This window comes from Bactrocera dorsalis, chromosome 2 (assembly GCF_023373825.1).
Source record: "Bactrocera dorsalis isolate Fly_Bdor chromosome 2, ASM2337382v1, whole genome shotgun sequence".
NCBI classification, from domain to species: domain Eukaryota; kingdom Metazoa; phylum Arthropoda; class Insecta; order Diptera; family Tephritidae; genus Bactrocera; species Bactrocera dorsalis.
The window spans coordinates 27122016-27149758 of record NC_064304.1 but is presented as its reverse complement, the minus strand read 5'-3'; the positions used below and the strand labels follow the sequence as shown (position 1 = coordinate 27149758).

General features: G+C 36.7%; 1 protein-coding gene across 4 annotated transcripts in view; it reads left to right on the top strand.

The window, feature by feature from the left end:
• LOC105234237 (uncharacterized) overlaps nucleotides 1-27743 on the top strand; it is a 276684-nt gene that overhangs the window by 143266 nt on the left and 105675 nt on the right. The window contains exon 2 of one of the 4 annotated variants that reach the window (XM_049448651.1): nucleotides 27593-27647. The exons of the other annotated variants lie outside the window; for them this stretch is intronic. The gene's annotated coding sequence lies outside the window, so the exon portion shown is untranslated. The remainder of the gene's footprint in view (nucleotides 1-27592; nucleotides 27648-27743) is intronic. 4 annotated transcript variants of the gene reach the window in all.

Here is a 27743-nt window from a genome sequence, read left to right as displayed (position 1 = left end):
CTTTAAAATCTCATCGACTTGTTTTTCTTCTTTTTTGATGAAAGTCATAATCGCACAAGTTCAGTGGGTAATTCAGGACCACCATATAGAGGGATCTTGTAATTTCTTCGTTTCGCGAGATGATGCGTGCTCGCTATATCAAGTAGAGCTGGAATAAGTCCTTCTTCAACTTGTTCTATCAAATTTAGAGATATTTTTATTCAACAGATTTCATAACAACACTCTCAGACCTAATACTTTTAGGTTCGAAATTGTTCTAACTGTCATTCCGTCGGAAATACTATATGAAAGTTCATAAATCGTTTGCATGCTCACGTCTACCATATTTCTCAGTGTATTTTTCAACTGAGATTAAACATTTATTTTGTGAAAGTTATGAAAAGATAAGTTGAAGAAATTCAAAGTGTGGGTCTTTAGTAGTTGTTTTTAGTTACAAAAAAAAATAGAGTTAACCCATTGTGGTTAATGTTTTGGGTATGAAGCAGTTAGATTCTTACCAAAAGATCTGAATGCCGGCGAAACCGTAAACAACAAAATTCGCTAAAAGCTCTGAAGACCATCCCAGCTGATTCTTACAAGGTAAATTCCAAAGTAAGCAGGACTTTTTGAATCTAGCGCCCCTTGGTGGCGCCATCTATATATCGACTGATGCGTTAGAACCTGCTATCTTTATCGATTGTCCAGTGATAATTCCATGACATTTCATTAATTGGAAGTGAAGTTATCGCATTTTAAGTGTCAGTATGTTTGTGTTATCGGTTATTGGTGCGAAAATCAGCTTCAAACAAAGAGCCAAGATAAAATTGGTAATACTTTTGCCGGAATGTTTCAATTTATGAAACAAGTTTATGGCGATCTATTTTGCCTATCCCGTAGCAGGATGCACGCGTGGTTTCAACGTTTTCAAAGTGGTAGTGAGGACATAAATGACAACAATCAACATGTGGTCCAATCAAAATCCGTGATCATCGAAAATTCAATCGGAACTGTGCAACTTGGACACCAACCGGTAGAGTTAGACATCAGATTTACAGTGTAGACAACAACCCTCCGAGTTGCACTCCAGTTTAACTCGACTTCAATTCGATTAAGAATTAATGTAGCAAAGAAAATTTTTATTTTGCGCGGTAAATCGATCTAAATTAGCGCCTTAATCGAGCAAAGTGCTGTTAATTGAGCAATTAACTCCTGTGCGAAGCGTCTATTAAGCAGTTAAGAGTAGCCTCTCACGTTTAGACCAGGGTAGATCATTTTTGAAAACAAAAAAAATCATGTTAGGCTTAAAACAATCGAAAACGAAAGATAAAATAACAAAATTTAGGGGAAAAAATTTTTACGGGCGTTCTGAGGTCGTGAAAAGGAAGGGGTGAGGTTTGATTGAATTTTTAAAGGTTAAGAATGGTTTCCTTAAATTTCCAGCAAAACTACAACTGCTATAAAAAATAAATGTACCGCAATGTTATATGTAAGTAATAGGTATATACTTAAGTTTTGAATATGAACTTTTCCACATAACCTCCAAATTTATGTTCGAAATTCAAAAAACCTAAATTTTTGGTTTTTAGTTTTTGTCTTAAAGAAACAAATTTTTTCTTACACAAAATTTTTTCTTACACGAAATTTAATGGAAACTTACCTTCTTATGTCCCAAACATACAATTTTAAATACAAAATTATCAAATAAAAATTTCGGAATTTTTTTAACTTCAATAAGTTTTATGTATATGGTATATTGGAATCTCTATTTCTATATCACTCTCTTATGATTACAGTAACTTTGATTTGTTGGGTGTAGAAAAATTATGAATTTATACTAAAATGCATATACGTACATACATATACATATGTATATAAAGTACATACATATGTATGTCTACGTATGCAAGATATATTATATATGAAGGTGCGTTAGGCAGCCGGCACTCGTATTTGACTTTGAACATTACACGTGTCCAATAACTGGCGCTTGAGGCCACTTGCTGCCTTTCAGCTTACTTTTGGATGTAAATATGTGCATTTATTCATATGTATATATATAACATATAGGTACTATATCACTTTCACATGTGGATACAAGTTCAAATTTGATTTTCTTTTATTATTCGAATATTGGCAAATATCAGCACTTAGTTATGTGGGTGTGTGTGTGTATAGCTGGAACAATATTGAAATCCCCCTAGAATTCACTTATGCGATATAAAGTGATATCAAGTGAACGTTTGCATATTTATTTATTCATTTATTTATTGGTTATTTTGCAGATTAGAAGAATTTATTTACTCTCCAAAGATTCAACTCAAAATAAATATTCAATGTGTTACATATACCGTAGGGACATTTTGTTTATTCAACAAGTGAAAGCAAACAATTTTCGTTGATTCTTCAAAGCAAATATAAAGTTTTCTAATGCATATATCGTCACCTGAAATGCAAATTAACGTAACAACATTTTTGAAAATTTACAGTGGCGTGAATGAAACGCGTAATAAAATGGAACAAGAGTGCAAAAAAATTTTAATATTGGTTAATACTGGTTTATATTTGAGCGCAGAACCTGAAAATGTTGAATATATGTAATATTATGTAAGTAATTTGAAGTAAAGACGCCTAATCAACAAGACACTCAATTTCGAATTTTTTGATGATACGTTATTTTGCATTTCAGGTGACGATATGTATGTATCTACATTTATTTTTTTTAGTTTTAAATTCTTTATTAAGTGTGTTATTTTTACAAGTGTTCAATACTTAGCAATTAAGAAAAGCGGTCAAGTGTGTGATATTTTTCTTTCTTTGTGCGATAAATTCAGAAATTTCGTTGCCACTAAAAGAATTTACCTGCCATTTTATAGCCAAAATGTTTGGGTTTGAAATAACATAGAAATAAATAAAAATAATAATTGAAGAAGAAAACCAAGAAACTAGTCAACAATGTTTCAGTGTTATCAATGGAGATCACCCGAAGCCATTATACCGCATGATCAAAATTGAACCGGACTAAAAAAAAATTACATTTTCACTTATTTTAATACAAAAATCATTATAGATTTTTAGGAGATGCATGAAGTCCAAGTCCAAGTATGTGCCACGCTTACGAAGGGAGGCTAGAGAGATCTAGAGAGGATAGCTAGAGTTGATTTCATACCGAAGGCAGGTGGAAACAACTCAACCTACTCGAAAGAGTTTAGGCCTATAGGGTCCCCACGCTTATATTATTCAAGTTTTCCATGACTTCACGATCTTCACTGAACGTAAAAATTACGTTGTAAACAAACAGCTGTTAAACACTTGGCCAAGGTTATTGCCAAGGCAAAGCTACCATCTCTCAACAAAATATTTGGATCGGTCTCTTATTGCTTACAGCTGACATACAAATAAACCTACCAAAAAAAAAAAATAAAAATAATTTTCTAATGTCTCTATCTTGACTTTCTTGATTAATGGTTTTGCAAAAATATCTTGCCACATTATTTATTTATAGCAAAGTGTAATCAGAACATGTAATGCTGATTAATTTATATTTTTGCAACTAAAATCTTCAATTAACATTTTGCCACGCCAATAAATTATTTTGCGCCAGCTATTAATTGATAAGAGTGCATATGATTTGCGCAAAGCGGCTGCAGTAAGCGAATTTATGAGCGAAAATAAAGTAACTGCGAGTATTTAGCACACACATAATTGCTATTAATAAAGAAATGAAATGTAAATATATGCGTTTCGTGCTGCGCGACTTTTTGGCTGCCAACTCACCATGATTTATGGCCACGCAAATCCCGTGCGACGCATTCACACACACACGCACACATACATGTACGGCCAACCAGCTACCAACAACAATATCCCTTTTGCTCTGTTTGATTGTGTGCCCATAACTAGCTGGTACTTATGCTTACTAATGGATACACCTATATTAATTAATGCCGACGTAATGCCACAATACGCTGGGGACTCATTATCGGCAGCGGCAAAGAGTGGCGCAGCAAACGCTTTCAAGCTAAGTAAACACACGCAACTCAGCTGAGCTCAATGTGGCCCAGCACAACGTAGCACAGCTCAACGTGGTTCAGCGTAACACAGTATATCATAGCTCAACATGGCTCAGCTCCTTTCACTCGTTTCAGCCACAGTCCTTGGCGTTAGCTTGTGTGGGTGTTTGCATGCTTGAAAGCGGTTGGCAGCGTGTTGAGCGCAAGCCGCTTAAGTGTTGGTGCAATATTTTACCTTACCGTTAATAGCGATTATACCAAGTGTGAGTCTCAGCATCGTTATCGACACCATAAACCACCGGCGGCTCGCTTTGCTTGGCAGCTACTTACCTGGACGCAAGGTCAATAGCGGTTAGCGTCAGCTGGCGGAGCACTCTGGTGCAGACGACCACAAGGCATACAATGCTGTACACTCTACGATTGGAGTAACAGCAGTTATTAGTAGCTCTTCTTGTTATTGTAATATATCCTGAACAGCGCTGAGCTGACTTAGCCATGTTCGACTGTATATACGTGAATTAGGCACTTAGTTTTGTAGATATAGTTCTAAAATTTTGCGTACGCCCTTTTCGCTCCAAGAAGCTACTAATTTGTCGGAATCGCCAATATTGAATCACTATAGCATATAGCTGCCATACAAACTGGACGATCGGCATCTAGTCGTTGTATGGAAAACTTTTATATTTGATAAGATATCTTTATGAAATTTGGCACAATTTATTGCAAAAAGCAACACTAAAATCTTCGAAGAAATTATTAAGATCGGACTACTATAGCATAGAGATGCCATACAACTTACCAATAAAACTCAAGTCCTTGCATGAAAAACTCTTTTATTTGTCAAGGTATCTTAACGAAATTGGGCATAGATTATTTTTTAAGGCATCTCTACAAGCTGCGAAAAAATTGTACAGATCGGTCAACTATAGCATATAGCTGCCATAGAAACTGTTGCTAAAAATCAATATAAAGTTATTAGTAAACCCCCTTATGCTTTCAGAAATGCAACTGTGAAGGGTATTATAGCTGCGGTACAACTGAAGTTAACGCTTTTCTTTGTTTTTGGTTTTTTTTTACTTTTTTTGTTTTGTTTTTTTTTTACTTTTTGTTGTAGTTTCAATATTGAGATTTCGCCGTTGACCACCTTCCATGTAAATGATTGAAGTTCCGTGTCGTTTTAATTAAATTTTGTTTATACTTATTGGAATTGTGCAAATTTTACTAAAATAACGGTGTATTCGTTGCCATTCGCTTGCACGCACCAACCCCACACCCTTTCCTCTTTGCCCAAACCTAAGTGAGTCACTTCTACGCATCATTTCTCATACTTTTCCCGCTCCTCACCACAAGTTTACCGTTGCTCCGCTTTCTGCTATAACGGTGGTTGGCGATAACACCCGTGAAACGTGCTCAATGCCAATTAATCTGCTGTCAGTGTTTAAGCGCAAATATTCAACATACCGCGCGATAAGCGGGAAATGCGAAATGCCATGCTTTGCTTGTGTGTGTGTGTGTCTGTTATGTAAACAATGCGCTTGGCTGTGGTGGCAGTTTCAAGGCACAACAGCTTGTACAGCGAATATTTTCATTTCCATTGTACTTAATTTCCCCGATTCATTTTGCCTTTCGCAGTTTCACATTCATTCTAGTTGCCATAAATATTAACATTTCCATTACGAAGTGTAATTGGTAATTACAATAGGTATGATGCCATTAGTGGCAGTTTCGCAGCCAACTGGAGAAAAGTAAAACAAAGAAGATTTGCTTACAAGCAAGAACTGATAAAAGTTTTCCTATTACTTGCTTACATTAAATTCAAATTAAATATAGCCGTAGATGTGCTACACAGTAGGAATATTGTAAGCAAATTTCATTTCTTTATGTTTAGTAAATATAGATACGGAGATGTTATGTTCGGATACAGTGGATTTCACTCATTTTCTTTCATTTCCAGCATAACGAAATTAAGGAAAGATTTTGTATCAATTTTGGTTGAAATCACTCCAGTAACCGATGGGATAACTCTTAGGGGATAACCCCTTGTACTCCACTTGTAAATATCAATAAATTATTTTCTTTCTTTTCTGCATATTTTGAAAGCACATATATTAGTGAATATTCTGCGAAAATTTGAAATGGATCCGGTAGATAGTTTCGGAGATATGAGCATGTTTGTAAGAATTTTTTTAATTAGTGTAATTGACTCCCAAAACTTTTCGTTTCCTTTCGTTGTTCTCGAAATGGTGTTCGTGTGAGAAAAATTTCTTCGATACAGTTAGGCTTATCTGTGTGAGATTTTTTCACAACCTTCTTATGTAAATTTTGTCAGTTTATGATCATATGAATGAGATTTTTGAAAATAATTTCAAGTTTCACTAAGTTCACTCAAAAATTTACTTTTCCACAAAAATATTTTTTTATTTTTCAAAGACGGCATTTTGTCAAAATTTTAAATTTTGACTAGCTCTTCTATCATTACCTGGACCTGGTTTTGAAGTTGAAATAATTGTAAACTGAAAAATTTTTTTCACCCAAAACACCTTTTCTCGGAGGTTCTCTTGCAGATAGACTTGGGGATCAGGGAATTCGTTTTTTACGTCTTGAAATTCTGTAAATGTACATTATTTTGATTATTTTGATTGGGCATACAAACCTTTAAAGTGAACCTTGTCACTATCCATCACTATAGTTGAAATTAAATCTTATGACGCTTTTTGTCGGAGAAGTTAGAAAATCAATCTTTAATAGTTTTGAGTTTGATGATTCTAGAGTGGTGGAGGTGGTCACTATCCAACTTTCATTATGCATAGCATGAAATGCTGGAAAGGCTTGTTCCAACTAAGTTTGATTTATATAACTTTTGTACTCTGAGAGATATGGTTGTTAAAACTAGAGGAATCACGCCTATTTTTGTAGAGTTACAAGCCACATATGTTCTAACTACGATACTCTGTACCACAAACAAGTATTCAAGTCTTCATACATTTTCAAGCCCGCAACATTTCTACTTTCTCCATTTTGTACAGATTCAGTCCATCCTAATGGTATTTAGTGATTATTGTAAAGTTTTGTATAATTTTTCCAAGACATCTGAGAAATCTGACAACTCCCTTTTTGCCTAGGCGCTGAAAATATCCGTAAACGGGAAATGTTCATGGATAGAGTTTCTATTCAGAGCGCCATCAGCTTTTGCATCCATGGAGAGTATCCTAAAAACCACCCTTTCCAACTCATAGCTTATAGCTTCCTTAGTTTTATTGAGAGGACCGACGGACTCCACTTTTAGCAGAATCAGAGCCTGCCGATATCGTTTCTGGGACTCTCCAGCCTCAATACCCTCCAGTCATGCGTAGGTAGTGAGGGGTTGCCGTATCTGAGGATTTCATCAATCTCGTTCGCTGAGGAAGGTTCAGCTGAGAACTAGCGATCACTATGGTATGGTGAAGTGGTAGGTCCACTTGGGTGTATGAATTAGCCCCCACTGAATTAACCCCCACCGGGCAAAATGACTTAAGCCCCACCAATTTTACAACAAAATTAAAAATGGCGGAAAGTGGGGCTAAAGTCATTTTCGTGGGGATTAATTCTTTTTTTTTCGATTGGTGGGGATAAAATCATTTTCGTGGGGTTTAATTCATTTTTTTTTTTCGTGGGGATTCCGTCATTTTTGGTGGGGAAAGATTCACTAAGAAATTGGTGGGGCTTAAGTCATTTTGCCCGGTGGGGGTTAATTCAGTTCGGTTGCCGCCACTTTCTTTCATTCTTCGCGGAAGATGGCAGGCACCATCTTCCCTGCTGCGGTCGAACACGCCAAGCGATTTCGTTAAGGGTTGTCGAAGCTCCTGTTTCGCAGTCTTTTACTAAGGAAGGCTTTTCTCACATTCGACGTTTTTCGCTTAATCGCTGGGTTAGCTTCAGTTACATCCGATCTTGCTCTATCGTCTTCGCTCTCGCTCAGCACTCTCATGGCCCACTCGATGGTATTAGCATGCTGCTCAGATGCCTGACCGCCCGTTCACCCTAGCCTTCTGCAATTTTGGCCGACAAGCGGCGGCCTGGCTTCAGCTTCCTGGCTAGCGCTGATTTGCTTCTGCCCTTTGTAAAGCCTTTCATGAGCCTAACAGAGTTTCCTTTAATAGTGCTGGCGATTCCGCCATATATGAAGACTTTACTCACGTCGCTTGCAGGTGGGATTCTACCGGCTTCCCCTATCCTATTACTCGTGCAATGGCCTGATGTCGAAATTCCTACTGGGAAATTGGTATTGTTGCTGCATTTTGCCAGCGACGGTTTCGTCGTCCCAGTTGCAGCACTCCCACTCGTGACAGATCTGGTTGTCGGTTTCGATATCCCTTCACTTCTCTTAGTCACCTTTTAACGTACTCATTGGCTTGCCAAGGTTTTAATGGAACGGGGGCGGTTGGGTCATCCATTTCTGATGAGTGTCACTCCAACATACTCAGGTGTTTGAATGCCGCAAACACCAGCCCAGGGTTCTACCAAAACCTGAAAGAGCTAATCTTACTCGTAATACAGTTTTATCCAGGAGTTTAAAGGCCATTAAAGCCGCTGGCCATTAAGCGTTACCCAGAATGCACCAACTTGGAGGCGACCTGCACTACATCTCTAAATTAAAGATACTGCAGAAAATAAAAATCTTTTTGCTTTACATTTCTAATATTTTTGTCGCTAATATTTCGCTTTAATGAAAATAGTTCGAAGACTAATATCACACAGTTGAACTAAATTTGTGCCAATGAAGATCTCAGTTCAGACAACCAAACAAAAATTGAACGGTACTAATTTTTCTTCTTTGTATTCTTATCATGAGACAATGTTCTCGCAGAAGCTACTGTCTTTACGGAGTTCTTATAGGTTTGCTCATTTGTCAGTTACTTCCAAGCGCATACCTCAGACATGAGTAGTAGCTTCTTCAGGTCTCGAAGGACGCCTCTGTGTCAAATATATAATAAATTTATATGGGTCGGTGTGAGGCAGTTCATATTAGAGCTATGCTTTGAAACCGGTTGTTCTTATAACGAATTCGGTTCTGTGTAATTATATTAGCATTATTCTACTAGATTACCGCCGGATTACTTACTTACCTCACTAATCTACCACATCTACCACTATCTGCTTCAACAAAAAGGTTTTTAGGGTCTCAAATTCGAAATTTACCAAGAAATTTAGAATTTAAACTCTCGCCATGAAATATTGCAAAGTCACACACATAACCGTTACATAACACATCAATCATAAGCCTTAAAAAATTTTAATTGGCAGCAATTTTTTCTCAAATCAAAAGTTCCACATCACCAAGCAACCGATCGGCTTTTAAAAAATCTATCATTCACACACACATACGTACAAAAACACACACGAGTATATAAATATGTACTTATGTATGTTAAATCGGCTTAACAAAGCATGCAGTATTATCTAGAAATCAAAGCAGATAGTTAACACAACAATTTACAAGTATTTATGCTGCAAACAAAGCTTTCTTATTTACGCCAATTAAACAATACAAGCCGCCAACCGAGCGAAGCGTAGCTGCGAGAGCGGGAGAGGGGGAGAGCGGGAGTATGATGAAACGCGATTGTCAGATTTTAAAACGAAATTGACAAGCCGCACAATTTAGATGCTAATGCGTGTGCAAATATTATTGTGGGTGGTGCATACAAACAAACACACACACACACACACACACACACACGCACTACTTATACAATCAAAAATACAAATCGCTAAATGTCACAATGCAGCAAATTGATTGATTGAATTTTGGGAGAATAGATTTCAGTGTGTGTTGCTGTTGCTATTGTAATGCGATGATGTGACTTTTTCCGATCTGCTGCTGACATGTTTCTGATTTATTTATGCAATTTAACTTAGTTTGAGAATTTTGATATTATTTATAGATTTTATATATGTATGTATGTGTGTACGCATGTTTTTCGTTAATTTAGCGCTAAAATATTTTCAAGTGATTGAACTCGTGCTCAAGTGTAATTCATGGCTTTCGATAGATAGAATTCTTGCTTTTTATTGTTGGTCCAAATTTGGCTGGGAATTACAAGTGTACGCCCAAACAAGTGCATATTGCATGACAGGTGATTCAATATAATATTCGTTTTTTCAGAAATTATATAAATGACTCTAGTACATATGTATATGTTACTTACATTTGATATAGGGTGTTACAAAATGTTTTGAAGTAGTTTTGTTTAACATTTAAGAATAATGGCAATGCTTTTTATTTAGATATACATATCCGTTCTCTAAATTAAAGGGTGATCCATTTCGATATTCTCTACTTTTAAAAGAAAAAACACAGAAACTTATTGAGAAATGTTTGTTATCAACATTTTTTGGCTCCAAGACCTGAATCGAAGCCGGATTGTCTGCATAAACTTTACATATTCTCACCGGCCCAAAACTTGACATTATCTGCTCACCGAAGTGAACTCTTAATAAGTTCTTTGGTTGATGCGATGTGCGGTGTGTGGCGCCGTCTTGTTGAAACCAAATGTCGCCGTGATCACGAATTTAAATTTCAGTCATCAAATAGTCACTGCTGTCAAAAAAGACTATTGAAAGACGTACTTCTACTTGAATCACCCTTTATAGTGTATTTTATATTTACAGATTATTCTACGATCTGTACTCAGAGTGAATAGAAAAGGTGTAATTTGAAATGATCAGTCACAGCGGAGATTTTAGGTACGATGCTAATCCTGAGATGGCGATCATATGGATCGGTCTTTTGAGCTGTCAAACTTCTAGGGTAGATTTCGAATGCCACATGTATCGCCATAGCGCTTTGAGCAAATCACAAAGTTATAACGCGGTTTATACGTTGTAACTTTAGCTTGCAGTCGAGAAGAAAGCTCATCTTCCTCCACGCAAACAATTAAGGCAGTTTTTGATACGCTTTTCTGATGTGAGCCATTATCAAGTGGAGTCGTTCTGCACTGATCGAAGCAAGGGTAATTAGTAGAGGCAAGATCTAGGCTGGAAGAAGGGTGAGGCAAAACTTACCAGCCACTGTTTTCGAAATATTTTTTAACTTGTATTGCAACTTGAAGCAATGATGACATGATGGGAAATTTTTTTCTAGTGTGTAGTCGCAAATTTCGAACATCTTTCAGCACATCATCTTTCACTCGCATCAATTTGATGAGTTGTTGTTAGCAGCGTTTTTCATTAATGATTTCAACCGGTTTTAGATGCTCGTAATAGAGCAAGACTTTCTGATCCCATGACATACAGAGCATTACGTTGGCGTCATTGATATTCGGCTTTGCCGTTTATTTGGCTGGTTTCCAAGTTCCACATATGATTTTTTGGGTTTTGGAATTTTCTAATGGATAATTTTTATACTCTCGCAACAAAGTTGCTAAAGAGAGTATTTAAGTTTTGTTCACATAACGGTTGTTTGTAAGTCCTGAAACTAAAAGAGTCAGATATAGGGTTATATATAACAAAGTGATCAGGGTGACGAGTAGAGTTGAAATCCGGATGTCTGTCTGTCCGTCCGTCCGTCCGTGCAAGCTGTAACTTGAGTAAAAATTGAGATATCATGATGAAACTTGGTACACGTATTTCTTGGCTCCATAAGAAGGTTAAGTTCGAAGATGGGCAAAATCGGCCCACTGCCACGCCCACAAAATGGCGGAAACCGAAATCCTATAAAGTGTCATAACTAAGCCATAAATAAAGATATTAAAGTGAAATTTGGCACAAACCATCGCATTAGGGAGGGGCATATTTTAATTTAATTTTTTTGGAAAAGTGGGCGTGGCCCCGCCCCCTACTAAGTTTTTTGTACATATCTCGGAAACTACTATAGCTATGTCAACCAAACTCTATATAGTCGTTTCCTTCAGGTATTTCCATATACAGTTCAAAAATGGAAGAAATCGGATAATAACCACGCCCACCTCCCATACAAAGGTTATGTTGAAAATCACTAAAAGTGCGTTAACCGACTAACAAAAAACGTCAGAAACACTAAATTTTACGGAAAAAGAAAGCTGCACCCAGGCTTTTTTTAAAAATTGAAAATGGGCGTGGCGTCGCCCACTTATGGACCAAAAACCATATCTCAGGAAGTACTCGACCGATCTCAATGAAATTTGGTATATAATATTTTCTTAACACCCTGATGATATGTACGAAATATGGGCGAAATCGGTTCACAACCACGCCTTCTTCCGATATAACGCTATTTTGAATTCCATCTGATGCCTTCTCTGTATAATACAATATATACATTATGAACCAAAATAAACAAATATGTAAATGACGGATAATGAAATCTCGATTATCACTTTATCATGCGAGAGTATAAAATGTTCGGTGACACCCGAACTTGGCCCTTCCTTACTTGTTTCATCACCAGTTACAATTCGCTGTAAACGCGATTGATTTTAACGTTGTTCGGATACTTTTAAACCTTTTGTAATGTCTGCTTCAGTGACTTCTAAAGGTGTTGGGAGCTCTTCTTGTATTTGCAGACAATTTTCATTGAGTAGTGCTTCCCGTTCTTAATCTTAACGTTTTTTTGGCCGCTCAGAAAATGCATCGGCTTCTATGTAAGTCAAAATCGCCACTTTTAGATCATGCCAAATAAAGACGCTCGGCTAGGATTTTCTTCATATTGAACTAATGAAAAAGATGTCGACGTGAAAATACTTTTTCATGCAGAAAGTCTGATATACATATTTGAATGAAAAAGTCTAGTCTGGTAGTGAACGAGTGCAAGATGAAGTATCTCCTGTTATCAAACAAAGAGTCACCGCACTCGCGATTTGCCTTGCAAATCACTGTTGATAGTCATAACTTCGAAGTCGTTGATAATTTCGTCTATCTTGGAACCAGCATTAACACCAACAACGACTTCGAAATCCAACACAGAATAACTGTTGCCAGCAGGTGCTACTTTGGACTGAGTAGACAATTGAAAGGTAGAGTTCTCTCTCGACGAACAAAACCCACACTCTATAAGTCAGTTTCCGAGAGAAAGGTTCTGCGGAAGATTTATGAAACAAAGGCATAATACGGCATATCTTGGCAAATCCCAAGAATATAGTTTTAGAACCATTATATATTATTTAATTTTTCTAACATTGAGAACTTTAGAAAGTTGTTCGTTGAAGATCGAGTTACTTGGATTTTATTTTAGGTTTTTCTCAAAATTTTGTATATTTTGCCACTGTACATATGTATACTTATATACTACATTTCATAATTTCAACGAACTGCAGCCTGTCTGTGATACGGCATTGATGTGATTTTCATCGCGATTCGCGTTGCATTCGCATTCAAATTTTACGCTTCGTTAATTTCAAACGGTCACTTTTTGATCGTGTTGCCTCGTTATTGTCGCTACATTTTGACATTCACAATTCACATTGCATTTTAATGGCGATTAAATTGCAACGCCTCGTGTTGCATGCATATAATTTTGACACCTTCGCCACAGAAACTCGCAGAGCTTACCAAAACTGTTTCCAAAACAAACTCAAGCACTGACAAACAAACAAACGGCTGTGTATACATTTACATGAGCGCTATTGTTCGTGGGCATGCCAAAATGTGTCTCGCGTATAAATTGCTGTAACTGTATATGACTGCACTCGCTCATGTCTCTGTTTGTAGTTGCTCCTACACAATGTAAATCGCCTGCATTAGCATTTTTCAATTTTGTTTTGGCAAAACACATTTTATTTTAATTTTATTTTAATTTTCTTAATTTTTTTTTTGTTGTTTTGCATAGTTCGCTGCATTTACTTTGCTCACAAGTGTTCGCTTGTCAGCGCTGCCCCGCTGGGCGTTTTTGTGCAAATTCAGCTAAATGTTTGCGGTTTTCGAATTTGTTTTTAATTTGTATGTTGTTGTTTTTCTCCCAGAGCGCAGCTTGCACGTGTCAACTATCACAATGCATGACTGCAATTTGATGGGCTTGTTGTGAGTTTGAGTCGAGATGTAGACAAAAATATGAGAAAAACGCTGGGTGAGGCAGTCGCATACGTAGGAATTTTATTAGAAGCGAGAAATGCTGGAAATTTCGAGTGTAGGTTTTGATATTTGAAAGATTAGTTTCGAAATATTTCAGTTTCATGTTTTCAATGCAAAATTATTGGTTTTTTAGTCATTATTTTCGGGTGTTATTGTGGAGTTACTGAAAATCGAAAAACTTAAGGGGCTATACCAGTGTAACCTCATTTCCTTTCCAGCCTTTTCTCAACAATTTTTTCTTACATAAAAAACTATTTATTTTATTATAATCTTTTATTGTTTCAAACATACTTACACTTACAACGAAAATGTGAAATTTTTTGGAAAAAAACATTTTAAGCTCGTCCATTGCGACGCCATTTCCGATGACCCCTCGTTGGCAGGATAACTCCTTACAGGATGATCTAAAGTGAAAAAATATATGTTTAGTTAAAACCTTAACTTAGAACTGGACGGAGGATTGGATTTTTGGCAGAGAAAATTTCAGAGAAAATTTCGAAACATTAGTATATCTGTATCTTTATCTCCGAAACTATTACTCGGTTCAACTTGAATATTAAGGACACTATTCTAGAGATGTTGTAGAATTTAATAAGACAATCAAAAAATCGATTTTTTGAAACCCGTAAACCCATATAACCGTTTAATAAATTCAAAGATTGATGGCAACGTCTTGTTGAAACCAAATGTCGTCGAGATCACGACACACATTCTTTACAGAACGTGAATTTTCGTAATGAAGTTGAACGATTTGTAAACGTTGCTCAGGCGTAAGTCTTTCCATGATAAAATGCCAAACAATAATGAACAAATATAAAATGACAGCTACGGGGTTTGTTCGGAAAGTAATACGAGGGAAATCTCTAAAAACTTTGACAATAAGCTTCTTCAGCGGTAATGCAACGCCGCCAGCGCGATTTCCTATTGAAGGCGTCACGGAAGGCATTCTCCGGTATACCCTCGAATCCAAGGTGCATGCTGCTTGGATCCCTTTTCATCCGCCTTTTCAGGCAAGGAAAGAAAAAAGGTCCGGGGGCCACATCATGACTATGAGTATCGTTTTCATTTTAGATTGGCTCATTCTTCCAGTCTTCATCAGCGACCTCCTCCCGGCCCTCCAAAAAGATCTGGTGCCACCTGAAGACACCACTTCTTGCAAAAGCAACATCTGGGTAAGCCTGCTTGATGATAACAAACGTCTCTGTCGCAGATTTACCGAGTTTCACACTCGCAGAAACACGTCGGGCGAAAATGTTTGTTCTGACTCTCTTGGTGCTCGGAGACTCTCGTGGATCAGTTAAATATGTACTTTATATACTATATGGGGTCTCCGACGTATTCTTATTGGGCATACTTGATATATCCTGCGCATAGGCACTAATTCATTGAGTAAATTATAGATAAAATACCTCCACTGAATCTGGTGTGTTCTACTATCATGTACTCCATAGCCAATTAAGCTTGATAACTCAGTTATTGAAAGAGAAACTTTCAGTACGTACTTTCAACTATTCAGTACACCAGCACTGCTAATCTCTGGAAAAATATTTTTAAAGAGTAGCAGATAAACAAAATATTTTCACTTCAGCAAACAAATACCTGAGCTCCAACTATCAATAAATATCTTTCACACTCTTTTACAAAATAAATAAATGGGAGACATAGACATAGAAATCGAAATCGAACACTAATACTAATACTAATAACGGGTGATTTTTTTGAGGTTAGGATTTTCATCCATTAGTATTTGACAGATCACGTGGGATTTCAGACATGGTGTCAAAGAGAAAGATGCTCAGTATGCTTTGACATTTCATCATGAATAGACTTACTAACGAGCAACGCTTGCAAATCATTGAATTTTATTACCAAAATCAGTGTTCGGTTCGAAATGTGTTTCGCGCTTTACGTCCGATTTATGGTCTACATATCATTTCTCATTTCTGGTTGAATGGCTACGTAAATAAGCAAAATTGCCGCATTTGGGGTGAAGAGCAACCAGAAGCCGTTCAAGAACTGCCCATGCATCCCGAAAAATGCACTGTTTGGTGTGGTTTGTACGCTGGTGGAATCATTGGACCGTATTTTTTCAAAGATGCTGTTGGACGCAACGTTACGGTGAATGGCGATCGCTATCGTTCGATGCTAACAAACTTTTTGTTGCCAAAAATGGAAGAACTGAACTTGGTTGACATGTGGTTTCAACAAGATGGCGCTACATGCCACACAGCTCGCGATTCTATGGCCATTTTGAGGGAAAACTTCGGACAACAATTCATCTCAAGAAATGGACCCGTAAGTTGGCCACCAAGATCATGCGATTTAACGCCTTTAGACTATTTTTTGTGGGGCTACGTCAAGTCTAAAGTCTACAGAAATAAGCCAGCAACTATTCCAGCTTTGGAAGACAACATTTCCGAAGAAATTCGTGCTATTCCGGCCGAAATGCTAGAAAAAGTTGCCCAAAATTGGAATTTCCGCATGGACCACCTAACACGCAGCCGCGGAAAAAATTTAAATGAAATTAACTTCAAAAAGTAAATGTCATGAACCAATATAACGTTTCAAATAAAGAACCGATGAGATTTTGCAAATTTTATGCATTTTTTTTTTTAAAAAAGTTATCAAGCTCTTAAAAAATCACCCTTTACATATACTAATACATAGTATGTTCACCTAGCGATTAGAATTGCTATATTTCATTTAGCTGTCAGAGAGATGCGATTTATTACTTGTAGAGGCGACAGCTTTTATAAATTGACTTGTGATTTTTTATGTTTTTTGCGTTTATATTAGTTTTTTTTTCTGCTGAAAACAATCGCAGCGTAAGTGAATAAATATTTGTTGATGACATAATTTCAGGTTCAAGTACCCGTAAACGAAACTATCACTCAAACGGAAGTAGTTATATAGTTATACAAAGGTACATACTTGTATATATATATATATGTACATATATATGTACCTGTATGTACATATTTGCACAAGATGTTTGCCAAATAGTGATACGTTTTAGTATAGAGCGTGAGGCACGCGTGTTGCCTTCGCCTCTTTTTATGACTTTTCACTGGCAGAGCTTGCTGCGGTGGGGAATGCAAATGACAATTTAAATTTGCCATGCGAATAATAACTTTTTTGCACTTGTCCATATATGTACATGTGTTTGTATGAAAAAGAGTTTGCAAATTTTTTACTCCGATACATACATATACTTACTATATATGTATACTATATACATATTTTCATTTAAGGCCAGGCTTCTGCCATATAATTAATGCTTTGTGCATGCGAAATTAATCTTCTATTGCTGTCGAATAATTATGAAAAATCGAAACAATTATTTGAAACGAATGATATACTCGTATTAATTTAGTAATTTGGAATTTATATAATATACATATGTATGTATCTACAATTATTTATATAAATTATTTATATACTTTTTACTTAGAAAACCTTAGTACCAGCTGTCACTCTCGCCTAATAAAATATGAATGAGTATGGAATATTGATTTTATTTTTGCTAAAATAAACTTTGTTCGTTAGACTTGCAATATTTAATGCAGAAAAAAATTTGTGACGCAATTGAATACGAGGCCTGCTATATATATTTCTGGCCTAATAATGTAAATAGGCATATTTATCAACGAAAATGGTTTTTTTTTTCGTGGGATTTGGCTGGTCTTGGAAGACCCATACGGTCGATTGCTGTTTTGTTTCGGGCTTATACGCATAGATCCATGATTCGTCACCTATGACGATTTTATAAACGTCTTTTGAAGCACCGCGATCGTATTTTTTTAGCATTTATTTACACCAATCCACACGAGTTTTTTTTGAGCGATTGTCAAATTGTGCGGGATCCAACGAGAACAAACCTTTTTTACGGCCAGGTGTTCATGCAATATCGAATGTATAGGCATGCCTCTATCTGAAGATATGTTACATGACGGTCTTGCATTATCAGTTTACGTTTTCTGGCACAACGGCTGTTTTGGACGACCTTCACTGAATTCGTCTTTGAACGAGCGTCGGCCATGATTGAATTCGTTGTAACAGTTTTTCACAGTGCTATAGGATGGTGCTTTATAGCCATACAAAGATTTTAGTTCATCGATGCACCCACGTCGAAATGTCAGATTGCACTTGGCAACACTTAGTGTTGCCTAACCCAAAAATATATATAGCAGCCCTCGTATTACCTTAAGCAGTAATCCACGTCAAATTTCGTGAGGATACCACGTAAAATGCAAAAGTTTTCCATACAAGAACATTTTTCCGATCGTTCAGTTTGTATGGAAGCTATATGCTATAGCAAGCCGATCTGAACAATTTCTTCGGAGATTACATTGTGACCCTAGAAAACAACCTGTGCCAATTTTTGCGAAGATAAATTTTCAAATGTGAAAGCTTTCCATACAAGAACTTGATTCCGATCGTTCAGTTTGTATGGAAGCTATATGCTATAGTAGACAGACAGACGGACATGGCTAAATCTACTCAGCTCATACTAATCATTTATATACATATATACTTTATAGGGTCTCCGACGCTTCTATCTGTGTGTTACAAACTACCCTATTAAGGGTAAATATAATAAGTAAGTATATAACCGAACTTGCAAGATGAGTACTTTCAGGTGTATATGACTTGTTAGGTGTATGAGATTTAGGCCACCCGATTTTATGCATTCTAAGCACAAATGTGCACCGTTATAAAAAACATGCTTTCTCAATTTTATTAAGATAACTCGAATATTGGTGATTATATCGAGCATGAAGTCACCCAGAAGTTCGAAAATCTTTATATGAGGTATATGGGGCTATAGGAACCATTACCTCATATTTTATAGAGGTTATCCATTTTAGACTTTAATGAATTACTGAAATCTGTTACTATAAATATCGTTTCGACGGTTTTCTGGTAAAGTTATTTCTTTTAACAAATACTTCTGAAATGTCCAATAATTATACGATCTGCATATCGCTTTCGGGTTGCTCCAAGGGCTTATACACACGTTGACTCAGGAGTCGGTGAGGCTTATTATCTTTCGGTCTCGATTTCGCACATGGATTACTCTGTATTCACACTGAATTGTCGACATTGCGTACGAACTTTTAACTATTACTACTTATCTGGCAGAAAATCTAAACCGATTCCGATTGAGCAACAGCCTTTCAAAACTGTATTAGTGACTGAAACAAAAGCAGAAAAGAAGAGAAAACGATATTTGTAAATTTCCAGAAAGATATGTCAAAAATTGAAAGACTAGATTGCGTCTATGCAGATAGACGAAGGGACGGACATCGAAAGAGAAATAGCTAAATTTACTCAACAGGTCATGCTGATCACTTATTAAGAGTGATCCATTTCGATGTTCCGTATGTAATGAAGACTGTATATTATCATTCGAAAAAAAATTCTTTGGTATTTATTTTTTGAAAATTATCTCTTTTAAATGTTGGCTGAGGCTACGTCTCAGTTGGTCCATCCGTTGAGTTCGATTTTCGATGACTCGTTCTAGCATTTCGATTGGTAACTAATGACACTCAAGATGTTTTGCTCCAAGGCTTGAATTGAAGCGGGATTGTCCGCATAGGCTTAAGACTTTATATATCCACACAAAAAAAGTCAAAGCGTGTGTAATCTCACGATCTTAGTGGCCCATCGATCGCCCCAAAACGTGAAATTATCTACTCAGCGAAGTGTTTTCTCAATACATCCATTGATTGATGCGATGTGTGGGAAGAGGCGCCGTCTTGTAGAAAAAAAAATACCGGCGAGATCACGAGCTTCAATATCAGGTAAGAAATAGTCGGTTATCATGGCGCGATAACGGTCGCCATTGACGGTTATGTTATCTCCGGCATCATATTCGAAGAAATATGGGCCGATGAATCCACCGGCCCTCAAACCACACGAAACCGTTGCTTTTTCTAGATGAAATGACAGCTCTTGAATCTCTTCAGATTGTTCCTCGTCCTAAATGCGGCAGGTTTTGCTTGTTTACATACCCATTGAGTCAGAAATGGGCCTCATCACTGAAAAAACCCTGGCTCGAAAACGTTGGATATTCTTGGAACTTTTCATCAGCCCTTAGAGCGGCTTCAGTTGTTGCACAAGCTGCCATAATTGGCCGTTAAAAGTTATTGTAAGGACTTTTTTTTTATTGGTGAAGAGTGTTATAGCTTTGGTGTAAGCAAAGTTAACGTTTTTTGTTAGTATTGAAATTTATTGTTTTTGTTTACACATTTAGTTTTTTAAAGCTGCATATTTGGGTATTTTATATTAATACTATACGCTGTGAAAAGAAAAAATTGAATTAAAATATCTCTTAAAGTTTTTTCTAATGTAAATATATGTTTATGTTTCACACTCGCCTCATATAAATTCTAATAAATTTAATTATTTTTTTCATCACATTTTGCCACCACGCGAAAATAGCATTTCACTCAATTAAAATAGCAAAATATGGTGCGGAAATTCAATTATTTTTATGGAAAAAAGCTCATCGAATGCATATAAATTGTAAATTATATTACAAATGGTGTGAGAATCGTTAACCTATTAAGCCAATACATACCTACATATATTTCATATTGTATATATTTACCATTGCATCTATTTTAATATGCAAAAATAAGAATAAATGCCAATAAATATAATTCGATACTGTCAAATGCAGCCACAAATCCAAATGCACACACATACACATTAACTCATTTATCTATTTCCGTCAGTGTGCCTGTGTGCGTGTGTAAGCGCAATCAGTGCACAGTTCATTAACCCTTTGCTGTCATGTAAATAATAGGCAAAACCACAGCCGACATTAGCCGCAAATGGTGTTGACAATATTGCTGATTTGGGTGACGTTGACAGCACAGCAATTGACAGTTACACAATTACTGTAAACAACAAAAATGGTAAATGACAAACAACGGGATGGCAGTAACAACAATAAAATTGTATAATTTGAGGAATTCCTCATCAACGATTCACAACGTGCTCACATACAGACATAGGAACAAAGTCGTTTTACACACGATTAGCAAAATTAACATTAATAAACACATAAATATTAGATATATACACTCATATGTGTTTGTATGCATGTATACATGTACATATGTATGTATGTGTGTGCCGTTGCGTTAATCAACTCGTCTTAGTCATCATTTCGCTTGTCTTCTCTACCAGCTTTGCTTGGGCAGCACGCCGCACCGGCCGGCCGCTCTTAGCCGTAGTCAGTTTGACAAACTACTTGTATGAGTCGCTGCGTCCCTTTGCCCTTTTTCGTGCGACCCCAAAAACGCTGTCACGTAGAGAACAGTACATTACTCGCACGTTAACAGGAAAGTAGCTGGAATAGGCACGTACTCATATGCATATTTCTATATACATAAGTGCATACAACATATGTACAATATTATGCATATAGTATGTGTGAATAAGTTGCTGGTGAACTAAAGTGCAGCACTCAAATGTTAATATTCTTCCAACCAAAAGATATATTATATGTATGAATACATATATGACTTTCATAGCTCGTGTGGTGGGGAGTTCGAAAACTAACTTAATATACTTACAAACATATGTCGAGTTTAATACTCGTATTTGGTATGACATTTTGGCAACGCCGATAGCTGCGGTCCAAGAACCCAAGTAATGATGGGTGCGTAGCCTTTATACGGCACAACAGGGTGAAATATCGTTTTATCGATGTCGACAGCGACTGCAGAGATACTACTTTTCAATGTCTGGTTGTGGTTATCCGGGCAGGCAATGTCGAGCTCGAAATTTTGAAAATATATATCCTCCCCAGTTACATGTTGCCCTACAGGATATCACCCGAACATAGGTGCGCTACTTTGTGGTGAAAACCATTTCACGTATCACGATCTTTGGCATTCCTGCCTGCCAAATAATCGTAGGGGGATGGAGCTGGCGGAGCAAATAGACGATTCGACAATCTGCGTAAAGAATCAAGAGGTATTTGCATTAATCGTATCGTCGGCGAACACGTCAATTTCGCAAGGTGATCGCAGCTGCTACCGTCCGCTTCATTCCGGCTAGAATAGTCGTGGAACTCCGCGCCAATTTCCCAGCCGAAGCAGCTGTTTTAGCTAATGAGTGCGATACCTTATGCCTTGTCGACTTCTGTGATCTCCGAATGAAGCATCTCGATTTTGAGATTCGGCAAATGGTAAATCAACATAAGCGGAGAAAGTGGATAGCGCACCTGAAGTCTTGCATTATCTCCACCGGCGTAAGTAAGCTTTGAGTGCAGAGTTGGGAACCTCCAGGATTGAAGAGGTTGACTATGAACTATCAGAGCTGTCGGCAATAATCTGTACTGTTTCAGGTAAAAATCTTAATTGAGAAGAAAAAGAGGGTTCTGGAGGTGGGTGTCCTCTTCCCATTGCTGTTTAATTTCTACATTTCGAAACATCCTCAACCACTAGAGGTAATTTCTATCACGATGACATGTGCTCAAGAGTAAATGGCCTCCAAACCTTTCTCATTTCCTCACCTTACGGAGCTTAACACTCTATCCCAATAAATACACAGCAACCATATTCACAAACTGGACGAAGGAGTATACACTTGACCTCTTGAGTGAATCTTGCGCAGCTCCGCTTTGAATACTGTAGTAGTTTAAAATACTACTTATCCAGAATCGTCCCCGACATACCATGACTTTAAACACCTCTTTGCATGCCCAACTAACCCTGCACATGTATCACCCCTCGCCCTATGATCCGACCTCGTCTAACGTTTCCTAGGCCTATCGTTGGATGATTTCTATGACAACTTATCTGAACTTTACCACCGTGCTTATCTGGCTAGTTCATTTGCCTACCAGTTACCACGGATATAACTATGTACTAACTCAATGCGGGTTTGGTCTGATAGTCGATAATCGAAAAGCGATTCTGGTATCTAATTTTGGTGAAAGGACACCACCTCATACTCAGTTATCAAGTTTTGACCCATCTATTTGGATACTTATTCCCTTCATACCCAAAATATTCACCAAAAGTTTGGAGTGGTTCTATAAGCGATGTTGAGATCATATGCTATCTCTGGTCATCTCTTAAATACTACACTTAGCTAGAGCAAAAAGATACACATTTTGCTCTGTACATTATTGAGAAAAGAATATAGTTGTGGAACTTCGGAGACATCGTCATCATCTCGGCCTCGATTATTTTCCTATACAAAGCCTTGCATTCGCATAGAAGGTGTTCATTATTCTCTTCTTCTTCTCTCTCAAAAGAGCTTCTGCAATAACTGTTGTATGGTATTGCGAGTGGTATGTCTGAAAGTTAGGCATTAAGTAGCTTATTGAAAAAGCCCAAATATCTATTTCCCACGAACTGCCCACCGAAAATCGCTCAGCAAAACAAAATCAGCGAAATTATGGTCTTCGAATATTTCCACATAAACACGCTTTTCGAACACTCCCAATGGCACTTTCATATGCATATATGTATGTAGTCTAACATACAGTCGCGTGTTGGCATTAATGTTCACTTGCATTAGCGTCTATCTGTAGTCACATCAGCTGCTAAACTATTTGCACCTTTCCAAAGCATTCAATGCTTCAATATTTTATTAAAACTCAAACAGACAGACAGACCACAACGAAGAGGCTTCAACCGCCAACGACGACGTATTTGCACTCGAGTGGTTAAAACACACATACACATCTGCACAGCGAGCGTCACCACCATTTTTCTTGTCGACTTTTGAAGGAATTCACGCCATGCTCGTCCGTTGTTTACACTCACTTGGCAAACTTTTCGATTTTATCTTTTCACCTTTATCCTCTTGCATGCCATTTAATGGTTTGACTAGTGTTTACCTGCGCCAAAGTGACTTTGTGTGTGCCTTTTATTCATATTTTCCTTATAAGCTTTTGTGTGAGCACATCCTTCATATCAAAGAGGTGCGCGTGTGTGTGTAAGTGTGAACTCCTTTCTATATATACTTGTCACTCACTTCAATGTATGTGTGCAACGATTCAGTAAGTGCTATGAGGTAAATATTGGAAGTGTTAAAGTGTTTTGCCGGTTAGTGGCTGGTATTTGTATGAGGTGGTGTGCGTAAATAATCCATTTGCGCGAATCAAATGCATATTTTATGTTGCAACTAATCGCGACTGAAGCGTTCATACTTCAATGAATGTGGTAACAAGTGAGTAGAAAGTAGCGAGAGCTTATCGGTATCAAAAGTGTGTAATAAGGATAATATATTTCTTTCGAGACATATGTAAGTATGTACGAAGTAAAGTTTCTCATTACATTCACGGAACCCAAAAAACGAAAAAGTGGATAACACAAAAATATTACTAAGCTTCGAATTGGCAAGCATTTGAGAGCAATTATTTGTATTTTCTCCAAAAATATATATTTCTGTTATTCGACACTTTATTCCATTAAAAAAATTAAGAAACGCCACCGATTTATTTTCTTTTGTCATTTTAAGATTTCAAATTTTCTAAAATAATAAATTCTAACTACAATTTGGTCATTCACTTTACTAAAGGGTGATCCATTTCGATGTTTCCTACTTTTTTAAAGAAAAAACTCGAAGAACGCAATTGAATTGAATTTATTTTTTGAAAATTATCTCTTTCAAATGTTGACCGCGGCTAGGTCTCTGATGTTCCATCTGTTCAGACCAATTTTCGATGACTCGTTCGAGCATTCCGACTGGTACCTGGTGAATGACACACGTAATGTTTTGCTCCAAAGTCTGCCCGTCTTCCCAAATGTGGCAAATTTTGCTTGTTCACATATGCAGTGAGCCAAAAATGAGCATCATCGCTGAACAAAATGTGACTCGAAAACGTCGTATCTTCTTGGAACTATAAAGAGAGCACATAGAGCAAAGCGATGTCGGCTAAAAAAATAATACAGAATAGCATATTCGGAACCTGAAACATATTCTTCGTAAAATATTGTCGCAGCTGGGACAATTTTATAAAAATTTAAGACAAATATGCGAAACTTAAAAGTCTTGGATGTAATATTTGTTGGTGCTCCACCCATCCATATCACTTACCTTACACAAATAACATAACCTCAAAAATCTATATTTAGTTCCAATCGAATTTAGGCCTAATATTATTTTATTTCTTATACCATTATGACCCATTTAACACTAATAACAAAAGCATATATGTATATTCGATATAACTGTATTTTCACTATATATAAAATATTTTCTTATTTCCTCCGACACTTAAGGAGTTTACGCACTTCTTTATTGAATGCATAATCCATTCGCTCACTTTAACCCAACCGTATTTGGGAAATGAGTGAACCAATGAAATGCGTCTGCCCAACGCCACCGAAATAGCAGTGCCACCAGCACCGAACGTGTGCGACCAAGCACATTCTTAGTTTCTGTGTCTAATAACTTTGTGGCTTTCGATGAATGCACAAAGTGAAGGCAACAAAAACAGCAATAACAATAGCAGCAGCGCTGAAGTGAATGAAGTAAAGTTAAGTAAATGTACGTGACGAAATTACGAAATTACAGAACTTTACGTTGTTGCACAAAAACACACATACACACACATATATATACAAAATATAGCGGAATGGTTTGTGCTGAATGGTTTATAGTTGAATAGTATTAGGTGTATTATGCATATATATACATATATGATACTTAAAGTTGCGATGGCAGCAGCAAGGCACAGAAAGGCGGAGACGTACGAGTATGCGTGTGTTTGCGCATTCCACCATCGCTCAACGGTAATCCGCAGAGAGATTTTTTATGGTCGATAGTTGGTGCGTATATTCGCACGTGCGTAAGTCGCGGTAGCATTGTGCAGGCAGTGGCAGATTTGCATTTATATGCATATACTAAACACATACATACATACATATATATATATATATATTTTATATGTGTAGAAATATACATATGGATATAGAGACGCATATATGTTCGAGTATTAGGGTGGATAAAAAAGAGTTATATTTAATTGTTTAATTGCTTAAGAGATCTCCTCCTTACTCTCGGTGGATAACGGATTAATTGAAAAGTTCCAGCCCTACCCTAGTAAAACACATCTTTTTGGCAAAATAATTCCCTTCACGGCTAATACACTGATTATAGCGAGCCTCCAACTTTTTGATACCATATTCTTAGTACGATTGTTCTTTGCTTCAAAATAGGCATCAGTTTTGGCGATCACCTCTTCATCCGACGAAGATTTCTTCTCAACGAGTCGTTCGCTTGATATCTGAAAACAGGTAATAGTTGCTCGGAGCCAGATTTGGAGAATGGATGCGGAAGCAATTCGAAGCACAATTGATGGATTTCACTGGCTTGTGACACGGTGTATGGTCTTGGTGAAACAGCACTTTTGTTTTCTTCAAAAACGCGGATTTTTCGGCGAATTCATCCTTCAAACGGTTCACTAACACTATAAAATAGTCGCTGTTTATAGTCCTTTTCATTAAAAACTATTCCGTGCGCATCTCAAAATATAGACACCATAACTTTGCCAGCCGACTTTTGTGTTTTTTCACGCTTTGGAGCGGGTTCATCGTGTGCAGTTCACTAGGATGTCTAACGAATGGACTTAGGAATGAACTGATTGAGCCATGCTTTATCCATTGTCACATATCGCTGCAAAAACTTCGGTTTATTATGCTTGAACATCTACTACTTTGAATCATCAACTCGTCATTGCTTTTGGTCAAATGTGAGCTCGCACGGCAGCCACTTCGCATAGAGCTTTCTCACTCCCAAATATCCTTGAATGATATGATCTATACGTTCAGTTGATATACATACGTATTTAGAGTGCCTGCTATTTCGAACAACTTCACTTTACGGTCATCTAAAATTATTTTGTGGAGTTGTTTTTGATATTTTCATATGGATTTAATTATAGGAGCGCCATCTATTGGACAGGGACAAATTTAAACAAAACGTACAGAAAGCCTATCGATTGCTTCGTCTCCGAGAAATCACGATAGCAAATACGAAAATTGCTGCTTTGAAAAAAATACTTTAAAGAGAAACTGGCGGAGCTGCTACACTTTAGAAGGCTAACTCAAATACTTTTTGAGATATTGCTTTTAAATTTAGTAGTATTTGAATTTTAGTATTCTCATTTATGATTTTATTTATGCCTATCGAAATATGAAAAAATCTAATTTAAGCAACATGTGCCTGTTTAACTATGAAAGAAGCTCGGGAATATAAGTTTTATCAACACTCGAAGAGCTATCGGAAACCAAAGTTATCTCACACATCTTCAGTACTCGATTTATTATGTGTTATTCGGTATTTTTTATGATTTTGATGTAGGCTTAAATCTGTAAAATCTGATTTTGGCTTTTCGTGGTATTTGTTTCATTTTTAATAGTTTTATGATATTTTGGGAATTTTTTTATAAAGGTGAAACAAAAAAATAAAAAAGTTGTAATATTTCTGATTCTTTAATATATTATTTACAAACTATTTCTCTATTTTTATTGTCTTATTATTATTTTTTGGTTTATTTCATTCATTCATTCTGTTTTTCCTTTTATTTTTGTTGTTTTTATTTTTAGCTTGACGTTTAAGCCGCACTTCCACTAATTGAATACACTCATATTATTGAATTAGGTATGTAAAAATAAACAATATCTTTACGTAAATTAACAAAAAATTGACACAATTTTGAATTTTTAAATATGACTTACATTGTGATAAAAAAGTACC